The following is a 7,901-nucleotide window of genomic DNA, read 5'->3' on the forward strand; positions in this document are numbered from 1 at the left end:
CACACATTCTCCATATTCATGTGCATACCGCTGTTATATGATCACAGAGCAGTCATAAAGAGGCACAAATCACCCATAAAGATGCAAGATGAGCACAAACAGACACAAAATGTTTAGAGGGATGCAAAAGAAATACACTCAAAGCGACCAAAAACAACCACAAAGAGTGCAAAAAAACATCCACAGGGACACAAAATGCCTGGAAAAAAACAATAAAAAATCACGTCTGGCTCCTTGGTAAGTGGGGTAGAGGGCCATGGCCCCATAACTTTGCACACTTTACTTGACTGATTTCCATCTCTATCCGATTATTAAGTGATGACGTGACGAATCCTACTTCCGGGCCTAAAGTAGTCTGCATTTAATAAGGCTTTTGTGTTGTTAACATGTTTAATGCTTTGTATTTTCTTTTATTTAATCTCAAAAAGCTCTTAAAAAAAGTCAGTGATCACCGTTGACCTCCCTCGGCTTTTATTACCGCTAATCATTTATTTAAGCTCAGTTTTTAAAACCTTAGGATGTAACTACAGCCCAGCCCATGCAGCAGTATATGAATGACTAACCTCGTATTATGGATGGATTATCTCAGTTGTTCTCCTGGCTGAAGTTTGATCCTTTTACAGCATCCTGCCATGCGATTACATTTGTTCCTGACCACCGAGAACACTCACGTTAACTTTTATCGAATGGAAAAAAAGTTAGCTTGTTCATATTATGCTAACATAGCTGTGTCGCTAGCGGTCACGTAGCACATCATTATATACCAGCTAGCCCAACTTCAGTAACCCTACAAACGTCACTGCTGTTTAGTTTTCTGTCTTCATTTATGTTGGAAGTGATAACAGAGCTGTACGTTTTAATTTGTTTCCAAACCCCCGCAGTCAGGACATGCAATATTGTATTTAGATGGAAGCTAGCGAGCTAACTTCCTGCTAACTTCTAACTCCGTTAAATGTCATAAATTCCGTTTTCATGGATGCCTGGATGTTAAACTCAATTGTTACACCTGGTAGAGCAGAACGCTGATCATTTTATTAAAGATGAAAGACTTTAGACAGTTTTTCAACTCTCAGTAATGCCATAGTGATCATTTGATATATGGACCTGCAGCGGAGTTTAGGCCCAGACACGGCCAGTGACGTCAGACTGAACGATCGGATTACTCATTAACAACACACAAAATGCCAAACAAACCAAACGGACTTGGATTTAAAACTGTCCGTGTCTTTCTTCCCAGTGAAACCTTTAAAACTCGCCTCTGATCCACACTGCTTCATTTCTCCCAACACTTTCTCCATGCGCTGGTAAAAGAAAAAAGAAAAGCGCGAAAACCGTGCGTCGGCTGGACTGATGCTGGAACGTCATCACCGCGCTTACTCTGTTTCTTAGCAACAGAAAACATCTGCCTCCGCCAGGACCAATGAGGGCAGGCGCTGAGCGGAGTGTGTTGTCTCCAGTTGCTGTGAACGGGATATTTTAGGAGTCTGGAGAGCAGCGAGCGTCTCACCCCGACAGGAGCTCGAGCTCTGCGCACGTCCGCCCGTCTGTGTTTCTGTTTGAACCCACACAGGCTGCGACTGCAGGCGAGCTGGAGAAGCGCTAGATCGCTGTGAGTACGGTGGATGAGGCACCCAGGAAAGGATATCACGGTGGGCAGAGGAAAGGAGGCTTTAAAAACTGCTGCTCGACAAAAAATTTTGAAAGGTAAGAACCCGTGGCTTAATTATAATTGATGTATTGGTGGAAAACAGCTGTTTCTTCCCTAAAGTGTCCATTAAAGTTGTTTATTTATTGAAATGTGTTTTTTTTGTTTTGTTTTGTTTGTTTTTTACTTCGGGTAGAAATCAACTGAAATAAACGAGAAAGGTTAGTTCAAACAATGCATATGCTCTTCATTGAACAATAATAATATAAATATTTAAACTCTATGTGATGAAGGACTGGCATCTTGATTTAGGAGTGTTTTAGGGATGTAAGTAAATGCAGGGATCTTCACTATTATTACAGAAGCTGCTCTTTTTTTCTCTTTTAATCCTAAATATACTCACATCTTCAAGTGCTGCTTTTGCTTCAGAAAGAAGACTAGTACCTGTGTCTGTCTGAGCTGCAAACTGTTGACTTCAGCTGGCAAAAGGTTTTTGATGCAAGTCATTAAAAAAAGAGCTTTTGTTATTTGCCAAATATTCTTCAGATTGTAAAACTCCTGACCTCCTACTCCAACATATTCCGCTTTTAGCAAAATTATTTTCAGCAAAAGAAAAGACAGCAGGCAGAATGCGGACAAACACACTGACACACACTTCCCACGCAGCCTCCATCTCTCTCTCTCTTTCCCTCTGCTTATGCATCCATCACCATGCATCATTCTCGGGATGCAGTTGGACGATAGAAACTGCGTGAGTCACCACAGCAGCTTCAGGGGAGCCGGTGTGAATGTTTCACGACGTAAAGCTTCCCACTCTGTGTTTATGATTGATTTATGGCATTTTAAATAACATCACCCACACATGCGCACGCATTCAACCCTTTTATCTCTCCTCCTCTCTTTTGATCTCTCTTAAATTCAAATGAGCGGATTTTGGAAGCAGCGTCTGTAGATACATTTCGCCAAAAATGCAGCATCGTGTAACAACATTAAAGGATTAGATCAGACATTGTACGTTGCACATACAGTGTGTGGGTGCTGTAGTGTGGGAACGTATACATCTGAAAGATGTTTTATTAATGCCCCAACATGAACTCATAGTTCATGTTGTGCAGGTTTATCACTTGTTAGATGCAAATGACAATGTATAGAACAAAAACTCCAGGTGAAGAATGCGAAAGATTAAATGTGATCAAACGTGAAGCTTCTTTGTTTGTGTGCTGATGTTTTGGTCCTTGCTGATACTCATTTGTCTGTGTGTGCATGTTTTCCAGCAGGAGTCTGAGGGCGATGTGGAGGATCAGATCAGCTCTGATTTAAACTCTGGTCTGAGAGCTGAATCGGCCGTGGCCCAATCGGCAGCAGGTAATTAAACCTTCTGTCTCTTCCTGCAAACCAACATCTCTCAACCAGGAATTAAGAGTGATGTGACAGAAGTCTGCTCTCTTAATGTTTATAGCTCACACCTTTCCATAGATTACATTAACTGGACATGACCTCTAGTGGCCGTGTGCATTGACTGAATGCAGCAAAGGTAGAAAGGAAAGTTTTCAAATAATAAAATTACTGAAAATAAAATTGGTATTAATACATGGCAAAATAATACACGCTTATTTGTTTAAAATAATACATTCAAATCACGAAAAAAATCTAACACAAACTTAAAAATATAAAAACCAACTGAGTCAAATACCTAAAAAGAGAGAAAACGTTACATAAAAATATGAACACATTAAATAAATTTAAAGAAATTCCACAAAGTGACCCAAACTAACTAAACAAAGATGAAAATGACCAGAAGAAGAAAGGGACCAGTTGTTGCAGGTAGACAGAGAGACACATTAAATCAATAGAAAATGATACAAAACCAATAAAGCGGACACGGATAACTGTAAAGCACCACAGAGTACTGCCATATGCAGTGTTAGAGGATTGAAAAAGTAAAGAAATGACCTCAAAAACACATGAAAAAAGGAAATAAACCCTAAACTAACCAGAGATGGGATGAAATCTGACCATAGAGAGTGAGGAATGACCTGAAAAGGAGGCAAAATATGACAAACACGCGTGCATGATCTGCAAAACAACTGTGGGAGCAAAAAAAAACGTATCCACAATGACTCAATAACCAAAGCAAAGCTGTAGTTTCAGTCTTTAAGTCTGTCCTGAGAGGCTGAACTGTCTTGCAGTCTGTGCAAAAATGTACATATATTGGATTTTGGTGATATAGATAATTATCACCAGCTTTAATCCAAGAATACAGAGACCAACATTCACCTTATATCACATGGAAGCAGTTTTTGCTCTGGATAAGCACTCAAGTTAAAACCAGCCAGTGAAATCCCCTCAGTGTAACACAGAGGCTTCAGCACATTATGATTGTTGTGCTGTGGTGGCGGCAGAAAGCAGTGATCTCTGTGTGGTTGCCTCCAGCAGCTCCTTCCCCGTGAGAGAGACCAAACCATTCAACAACGTCGAAAGTTGCTTACTTCAAGAGGAAATATGCGGAGGAGGAGGATTTACACCGAGGCCTACGTGGATATTTTCAAAAAGTGCGTGTTCTTTTCTTCTTCTTTTGTTGTTTTCATGCCAGCGTGACTTGATTTTCTGTGCCTGAAAGACCTTAATACAACAGCTGAAACGTTTGGTGACTTCATAGCTGAACAGGCTCGCCAAATGTTTCTGGCTTATTACTTCTTTTCTACTGCCTCTTCCTTCTTTTGTCTTCTTTCTTTGCTTCTGTGCATTCTCGACATTCACAATTCTCTCCATCACTTTAACGGTTTCACTCTTTATTAGCTGGCCTTCATCACATCACATCCTTCAACTTTATTCTGGCATCCTATACAGTCTCCACTGTTTCTCTGCTTTGAATACCTAAAGTGTTCACTGTACCTTTAAAGGTTTATGCATTTCAGGCATGAATGCAGTTCTACAAAAAGAATATGTTACAAATAAAAGTCGTGCAATAAAAAATGATACCTAGGAATATATACAAGTATAATCAGGAATTGGGAAAATATTCTAGTTCCCTGTTCCAGCTCAGTGAACTGCAGCTATATATATATATATATGTGTGTGTGTGTTAATTAATAATTAATTAAATTAATTAATAAATGACATCATTTAGCCAAAGTCACAATCATGGTGGTTATTTTTTTTCAGTCTATTTTTTAATCACTTAGAGGAAAAACACCCAAGGTTCACTTTTTGAGAAGCTAAAAAAATGTGAGATTTGTCCAATTTTTCTATGATAACGCACTTTTTTGCCCTTCTATTCCGGTCAATCATTTCCTGTCTCAGCTCAGAGTTTCACTTCATAATAAAAGCACCATATGTTGGAAGCGCTTTAAAGACTAGCTAAAGCTGCCATTGTTTGTAATGCAGTAAAAAACTACAGGATTATGTTTGAAAATAGCAGCATTAAACATTATAAAAGTATTTAAGGATGGTGCTCAAAATGTGCGTTCTCCCATTGCCTCCTGGAAAAAGCTATTTAGAAACTTTGTGGGCAACAGCCATCAGAAGCATTTTTTAGGAAGACTATCAAAGATTTGTTTAACAGAAATGTTCCATTTTTGAAATCTTCTCATTTAAGTTTGCTTGCTTTACAATTTTAAAGCACAACTGCAGTTTAATCACAAAAGGTGGACAAACTAAGCAAACTGGATGGAAACCCTTTTTCTACATGTCTACATAGATAATTGATTGTGTGTATTAGAGAGGTAAACTCAAACAATTTTACATAAAAAATACAATGGGATTAAATGAAGGCAGGAGAGGGAAAATATCTCCAGCTAACTTTATTTTAAATAGGTCAGTTATAAAATACATTATGTTACAAAGGTAAAGTTTGCTGTTTCAAACCACATTCAACCCCCTTTTTAATGCACGCTAAAATACCTTCAGTAATAATAATTAAAAAATATATTTTTTCTGATGTTTTTTGAAAATTCTCAGTATAAATTGTCAAAATAAAAAAAAATGTAAAGACACAATCTGATCTGCTGCCTTCACGTTTGCCACTTGCAGCACTTGATACTGCAGGAGGACCGGAGCTGCATCCTGAGGCTGTCCCTGGAGAAACTAAGGTTCCTGGAAGATCCCGAGGCCTACCTGAGGCGCTCCGTCCTCATCAACAACCTGCTGAGAAAAATCCACCATGAGGAGGAGGAGCTGGAGGCTGAGGAGGAGGAAGAAGAAGATGAAGTAGATGAAGAGGAAGAAGAGGAGGGAGTTATCGGGGATAGGGGGCAGCGGAGGCTGATGTACCCAGACAGGAAGAGAGTGAAGGTGCTGGTGACAGACTGCTGCTCCCCGGGCTTTGGCCTGGAGGAGCTGCAGCACTACCGGCTGGTGCCGTGTTACCCATCAGCTGGTTGCCTGTACAGCCTGGGTACCTGCCCAGGCCTCACCCCAAACCACCAGGTCCTCCTGTACAACCTGGATGACAATGGCTGACTCTCTGCTCCTCACCGCCAGGCCTCTTTTCAAAGCTGGGAACTGCAGCGTCGGTTCATGTCACAGGCATGTGGACTCGCACTGTTTGCTCCAACCAGCAGGAGGAAGGCTGCTGCTGCTGCTGCTGTTTTTCTCCCTGTTCGCTAAAAATGCTTTGAGGGGAATGTGTCGCAGGCTCTGTTTCGTGCATCAGCAGGACGTCGCCTCTTCTCGTCACCTTGCTGAGAAGCAGTGGTGGATTCAAGAATCTGAGAGACCATTTTCTTCTTCTGCCTCAGGAGTGTTGATATTAAACTCTGCAGCAGCATTACTGCTATTTACTGTTTGTGCAAATGTAAGAGACTTTAAGCAGGCAGCATTTTTTTTTAATTCTTTGCAGCTGTAGTATTATTGATTTTTATTGTTACTGTTGCTCATGTAAACTGTGAGCGCATTCAGGGATTTACAGACTGCTGGCTACTTTTGATGCACCTTGGCTTGCGTGGAGAATATTTGCTGATTTGCTTCTGTTATCTTTTTATGCTACTGTGTGATTTATGAAATATTCTGTGTAACATTCCCTGGATCGTGTGAATTCTAATGCTATGAAGAACTCAAGGCACTCATTCCCCCGGGTGCGTTTACTGCCTGTGGGAAGACTGTTTTCTCTCTGTGGTCGATGTCCCGTGATTATGTTTTCATTTTGCAGCACTTTGCTGCCCCCTGCTGGTGGAAAAAAATTATCTCAAAGCATTTATTAGTAGTCTGTGTTCAAATAAGAAAACAGAGGAATGCTTACTTTAAACCTCATTCTGATTTAGCATTAATAGATGTTATATACAGATTATAACCCACTATAGATGTAAAGAGATTTATCAACGATTATAACATCTGCTGAAACATACAATATAGCAAACATTTAACACGTTTTCAAATGAGTTATAACTGTTGGCAAACACTATTATTACCATACCACCAACATGTAGTCTGCATAGTCTAAATATCCCAGATTATACATATATGTATAATAAAGAGAGATAATGCTAGTGGCAGTAAATACCTAAATATAAAAGTTTTTTTTCTTTTGCTATGTAAAATGGAGGAAATATTTTTTTGTCAGTTCTATGAAGTCAAAATACTTTTTTTCTGATACCAAATATTGCTTTTGTGAATGCATTTCAGCCTCGTGGTGTTTTAATGCTGGATTTCAGAGACCAGAAGGCCTTTAACTTGATGTTGCATTCCATTTTTTTCTTACTATGGTTCCAGCACCAGTAGTGTTTTCACAGAGGACCGAGGTTTGCTAAAGTGGTCAGAAAATAGGTTATTTAACACGGCACATTGGTGCTTTATAAAGCTGACTTACTTGCTGTATGACAACAGCGATTAATTATCCATCTTTCTTCTGTGTCTTTTCGTGTGTTCAGTGTCTATCCAGGAGTTTTACTGATTTTTGCAATGTGCATCTTGATAACAATCACTTAAATGGAAAAATAAAGGAAAATAAGGTAAAACAACAATGACAAACTAAAGGCAACTATTAAAGAAAAGCTTGATATTTTAAATCAAGAATTTATATTTTGATGAATATGAATAGTCTGTATTTAAGAAACTATTTTGAAAAAGGGCCGTTAAACTTTTTTCATGTGATTGATTATCAAATAAAGTATGTAATGTGACATTTTTGTTTCATTTTTTAATATTTCGACCTCTCTATCAACAAAGCGCGGTCACGTCACGCCATGACGTTTTCAGTTCCGTTGAATGTTGTGCGTGCGCGCCGGAACCACCGTTGCTTTCAAGTGCTCCTAACAAA

The 7,901-nt window shown here is 39.4% G+C and overlaps 1 long non-coding RNA gene across 2 annotated transcripts; it reads left to right on the forward strand.

The window, feature by feature from the left end:
• Positions 1-1,148: 1,148 nt before the first annotated feature.
• Positions 1,149-7,764, forward strand: LOC146685515 (uncharacterized). 2 transcript variants are annotated; one of them, XR_014916715.1, is made up of 4 exons: positions 1,149-1,704; positions 2,920-3,010; positions 4,079-4,197; positions 5,678-7,764. It is a non-coding gene; the product is annotated as an uncharacterized LOC146685515 (long non-coding RNA). The 2 variants fall into 2 exon arrangements; XR_014916714.1 differs by having other exon boundaries at positions 1,168-1,704; positions 4,082-4,197.
• Positions 7,765-7,901: the final 137 nt, after the last annotated feature.

The sequence above is a fragment of the Copadichromis virginalis genome, linkage group LG19, assembly GCF_057382275.1.
Source record: "Copadichromis virginalis isolate Kocher_CV1m ecotype Utaka linkage group LG19, C_Virginalis_male_GT1.1, whole genome shotgun sequence".
In the NCBI taxonomy this organism is placed as follows: domain Eukaryota; kingdom Metazoa; phylum Chordata; class Actinopteri; order Cichliformes; family Cichlidae; genus Copadichromis; species Copadichromis virginalis.